The sequence below is a fragment of the Cucumis sativus genome, unplaced genomic scaffold (genome assembly GCF_000004075.3).
Source record: "Cucumis sativus cultivar 9930 unplaced genomic scaffold, Cucumber_9930_V3 scaffold71, whole genome shotgun sequence".
Lineage (NCBI taxonomy): Eukaryota > Viridiplantae > Streptophyta > Magnoliopsida > Cucurbitales > Cucurbitaceae > Cucumis > Cucumis sativus.
In genome coordinates this window covers 95,278-101,277 of record NW_022279563.1, presented here as the reverse complement: position 1 = coordinate 101,277, position 6,000 = coordinate 95,278, and positions in this window count along the sequence as shown.

The window sequence follows — 6,000 nt, the reverse complement described above, 5'->3', positions numbered from 1 at the left end:
TGTCAAGGAAAATAGCATGCTTAGTTTAATTGTACTCAAATATTGTTACTAAAACAATTGCTTTATTTGTGTTGATACCATTATTTGTGTGGTAGATCTCTTGATTCATTTTGATGTTTGTATTTTGAAGACATACAAAGGTCATAATACTAGTTGCTATTCTTTTTATCTTGGTACGTTTCATTTTTGTTTTAATATTTCACTGTCTCTATAATTGATTGTACAAACATATCTCATCATTCAATCACTTTTCAAGTTTTAGATTTTGAAATTTGTACATATTGGGGTTTTCCTTTTTCTTTATTTTGGATTATTTCAAATCTCCAAAGATCTTTCTTGTAACATTTGCATATTTTAGTTTGTTAAAATCTTCGAAAGTAGAGGAGAAGGCTCCAAAAGCATTCTGTCTCTCATTGCCTTGCCCTAACATTATCATCTGTGTAAGATGTGCCAATGAGTAGACCATTTTCTTTTACTTTTTTTTCCATAGCTTTTGAACCACTTTCCCTTTCTCTCCTTCTCTTTCATTCTTCTTTTATGTTAATTGGAAGAAAGCTTTGAGGCCTCTCTTGAAAATAATGAGGTTTTGAAGGGGATAGAAAGAGAGTGATGGTGGGATCCATCAAAGGTTTGGGATTTCACACAATGTTCGCATCACTCTTTTAAATGTAATTAGAGGTTGAGGAGTTGATCGTCGATCATAGATAAGGAGGGGCTGGTTAGTGGCTTGGAAAAGAGTTCAGACAACATTAATTTTTCTAAAAAATAAAACCAACCTTCCGACGGTTGGTTAACACTCCTCGACAGTCGAGATAGGGTAAGACTTGTATTCTGGTTCTGTTGATACCTATATTTGTGCTTCATCACTTTATAATTGTACTTTTATTTATCCCCTTTGTATATTTCCATGTGTTTCATGTTTGTCTTTTATGTTTCTTCTATTTATATATTTCTTCATGTTCTTCTCCATTCGGGTTTGCTCTTGCGGAGGTTACACATTCATTGTTGTGCTGGTACTTTAGTTAATGATGTCTAGTAATTTTTGTTTTGCAAATTTTCTTGTTAGTGCTCAAGTTTGATTTCATACTGCCTTTAGCATAGCTTTACGACTGCAGAATTCAATTGCACGTTGCCCTTTTTTATTTTGGTATTACTGATGGACTTATTTGTGATACCTTTAAAGAAGAAAATTTATGGCTATTTGTGTTGAAGTTTATTTGTTGATTATTGGTTGGTTTTTTCCCTCCACTTTTCTTAATATTTTGAAGTGTGTAATAAGGTAAGCAATTTTTTAGTCCCCTAAATTTGTTTTGTTGATGAATTGTTCCCTTTTTTTTCTCGATTTTGTTTTCAGGTTTTCATCATTATTCATTTGGTGGCTAAATATTACTCATGGGTATTTGTTCGATCTTATTTTGTTGTGATCAATTGATATACATAATATGCACTATAAATTTGTTAAATTGTTGTATTATTTGCTTTTTTAATAAGGTTTGAGGAACCTCAAGGTACGTTTTGTTAAAGCATATTTTATATTGATAAATTTGAAGTTGTCAAGTCTATAACAATGATAATGTTAATACGAGTAAATTTATAGCAAATTTAGTTGACTTAACTTATTTACATGCTGGTTGCTCGGACTCTTGGAAAAACCTTACGTGCATTTTAACCCATGATAAGAGGACTTAAGGTTGTTATGACTTACATATCAGTTTTTGAGATTTTCCTTTGTAATTTTTTCATAGACCTTATTGTAGTTTTTTGTTCTTCATTTTTGTTTGTAGGACGTTTCTAGAGAATGCAAGACCATGTTTGAGTGAGAAATTGGTCTTGATGAAATTGAGAGTTCAATGAACAGCACACCCGTATCACCCGTATTTCTATTTCTAAAGCAGAAGGGCTTTCGGTGGCTGAAACAAGTGAGTGATTAAGTTTTTTATCACCCGTATTATTTGTTATCACTAGGGAAAGAAAGCTGAGTAGAAAAAGTAGAATGCCAAATGGAAAAAAAAAGATTAGTAAGCAGCGTTATTATTTTAAAATAGAAAACAAAAATTAACATTATTGTTAAACCGAGCCATTCTCGAGAATATGAAATAGAATTGGATAGCTGCCATGCATCGTGTCTATGAATGTTAAGAATGAAACTATCGGTAGGGTTATAGAATAATCATTCTATCAGCCTCAATTATGATACATGGTTTATGAAATAGAATTTTCTTATGTATTGTAATAGTAGAAGATTCTTCGTCAGGAAGCAAAGCTTATAGCTTTGAAGAGTATCTAAAGGTTACAGAAGAGCAACCGAAAGCTTATGATCAGCTCCAAACCAATTTTCCAGCACAAAGCCAGAGTGGATCCCAAGTACAACGAGAAGGTTGTTAAAATCAAATCTCTTATGTCTTATTTCATAACTATTTAGTTTTGATCTTAAGTACAACAATTTTCATTTTTTTCTAGGTGAACATTGTATGTGCTTAGAAATTAAGTGTTTTGAAAATTAGAGGTGAGCAATCACACTTAGAAACTAAGTGTAGAACCATAGAAATGTTACCCCATCGGTTCTAGCAATGCCTAGTTACCGCAGTTCATAACAAAGAAAGAAAAGAGGCTCGTAAATGCAGACCATAAAAAAGTGAGACAATCAACAATTATAAAAAAAACATATGCAATATGCATTAAAAAAAGCTCATAAAAAATACAGAGTCAAGTTGGTTAGGTCAAGTAGAACATGTTGAGTTCCCTAGCTATTAGAGCTTTTGGGGGAAAACATCGCTTTTGGCCTAACCAAAACTAGACCATAGTGTTTTAAACATAACGTCAAGTTTGATTGAGGGCTTTGAAAAGAGGAGGAATCCTCCTCGATCCACAGTAGGGCGAAAATGAGGCTTGTTGTCACTTCGAAGGGAGCAGTCAAACTTAGCATTGAGTTTGATTTTTTTTTTGAAAAGGTAATGATAATATTATACAACAACAAGGTGGACCTCACATCCTGAGGTCAAGACAAAAGAGTGAACAACACTCACAGAACAAGTAGTTAGACAAAACAACCCATAAGTACCCAAAACAACCCCACATCTTGGGAACAAGAACTAAAACCAAAAGAAACCAACTAGTGTTCCAAACATTAAAAGGACAAGAAGAAGAGAGAAAGACAACAAAGTTAATAAAGAGAAGAGAAACCCCATAACCCGGGGACAAGCAAACGAAAAGAACATTAAATAAGACCATGAACACCATCCGACCAAGAAGCAGCACGCGCTTTAATACACGACCAAATGAGCTGGAATACAACCATAGGCTCCCAAATAGCACCTTCATGAAGACGATGATTTCGCTCCTGCCAAATGAAATAAATTGTAGCACACCAGAGAAGGCGCCACAGTTTTCTCCTCACACTCTTCCCAATACCCTGATTATAAATCCAAGATAACTCAACCCCCCAATAACCGATTCTATGAGAAGATGACATAAGCAAAAGGATCCTCGACCAAATCTCCCACCCAAAATGACAAGAAAAAAACAAATGATACGAATCGCGCAAAAGGTAGAGAACAAGGAAGATATATGTCAGGAAGCAAATCTTTCTAGATATTCTGGAGAAAAGGTGATAAACTCCCATAATAGCACCAAGCCTAATACCATTGCGAATACAGAAGAAAGTAAAGGAGGAATGAATTGGCCGATGAGAACTATTACTCTACGAGGAACAACAAAAGAGGAAGTACGGAAAGAGGGACAGACGAAGCACTTATTTGATGCTGAATTTCAATCTAGAAAGAAGGGATTGTTCTTTCGCTGTAATGAGAAATATTCTCATGACCACAAATGCAAGATGAAAGAGCAAAGGGAATTGCGAATGATTGTTGTGAAGGAAGAAGGCGAGGAGTATGAAATTATTGAAGAAGGAGGAATTGATCAGAAAGAATTGAATGCCCCTGAGATCGTAGAGGAGAGTCAAGTGATGGTGGAATTATCCATTAATTATGTGGTGGGATTATCCAACCTAGGGAAAATGAAGGTAAAAGAGATGATACAAGGGAAGGTGGCTATAGTACTAATTGATTGTGGAGTCACACGCAATTTCATTTCAGAAAAAAATAGTGAAAGAGTTGCAACTGAGTATAAGAGAAACGTCGAATTATGGAGTTATTTTGGGCTCGGGCACTGTAGTCAAAGGGAAGGTAATTTGTGAAGATGTTGAGTTAATGCTGGGAGACTAGAAGGTAGTGAATGAGTTTTTACCCTTGAAGTTGGGAGGGGTAGTTGCCATACTTGGAATGCAGTGATTGTATTCCTTGGGAACGACTGGAGTGGATTGGAAGAATATGATGTTAACATTTACATATCAGGGGAAGAAGGTGATAATCCAAGGAGATCCGAGCCTAACCAAGGTCAGGGTCTGTCTTAAGAAGTTTATGAAAACATTGGGGGAAGAAGATCAAGGCTTTTTAGTAGAGTGCATAGCCTTAGAGAAAAGTGAATCCTTAGAAGAAGAGAATTCGTGGGAGGTCGAATTAACAGTAGAAGAATCAATAGCGATGATCCACTGTAGGAGGAAAACTTCGAACTTCGAAACTAAGTGTAGAACCATAGAAAGGTTACCCCACTCGTTCTAGCAAGGCCTAGTTGCCACCTTTCATACCAAAGAAAGAAAAAAGAGGCTTGTAAATTCAAAATACAAAAAAGTGAGACAATCAAGAGCTATAAAAAAACATTTAATGGAACAATTAGTATTGTTTGCTTTGGAGTAATACTATGGTTGTCCAATTTTGAGTTGAACATGAAATTACTTGATGTATATATACTCGTTCTAAAGTTGGTGTAGAAAATGGAATTCGACAAGTTTAGGAAAGGTACCTTAGACCAAAAAATCAGAGATTCGATCTCTATTCCCATCTGTTGAATTAAAAAAGGGTGGTTAATGCTATTTGTTGTGGGAAGCAGTTCTTTAACAAAGGTTGTCCAACTTATGTTTGAACATAAAATTATTTATTGATTTAAATGGTTAAAACAGGAGGAATGGATGGGTGACACAAAAGATCACAATCCACATATCACTTGAATCAAAATCTTTTGACAGTTTTGATTCAAAAAACTTGTTTGTTTGCAAGATTTACATATACTGTTTAGTTTTAGACAAGATAAATTGATACAGTTTTATTTTGGTACCTTTGCTGTTAGTACTTGCCAATTAATATCCGACTGCATAATATATAGATTCTGGCATCTTGCTTGTCCTTTTGCAGCTGCACTTTGTATATAAATCTTGAACTTCTCTTTCTTAGTTGGCTATTTTCTGACAAGGATATGTTTTTTGTGTATGCTTGAACTTCTGAAAATATCCATATTTTTTGTGTATCAAAGCTGCCTACAATGAATGACAATGTGGATGTTTATGTGCTTGATTATGCAGTTCCTGTGAACTAACATATTGATAATTAACTTTTGGTCTAACTGCTTCTAATGATATCTAACATATGGAAATTTAGATTCTAGTAATTCAAGTTTTGTGATCCACATAATCCTTGAGTTCTGTCCCCTTGTATTTTCTTGAAATGAAAATTCGAATCATGTTTCTATCTAAAGTTGAATTGCATTATCTTTTTTTTTTTTGAAAAGTTAATATCATAATACAACAAGGATGACCTCACAAGAGCGGACAATGCTCACAAAAACAGGAAGAATCCAAAGTATCAAAAGAAAGAACAATAATAAACCCAACAAAATTAAGAGCAACAAAAACATAAAAAGTCCAAACAACCCCACAGCCCCGAGAACAAGCAGATAAAACAAAAATCAAAAGAAAACAAGTTAAATAATACCATGAGCATCCTCACGCAAATAAACAACACGAGCACTGATACAATATGGAATAAGCTGAAACAGAACAATGAGCTCACGAGCTTGACCACCATGGAGACAATGATTATGCTCCTTTCACAATAAAATAAATCGCTAGCACACCAGAGAACATACCACAACTTCCTTCTCACACCC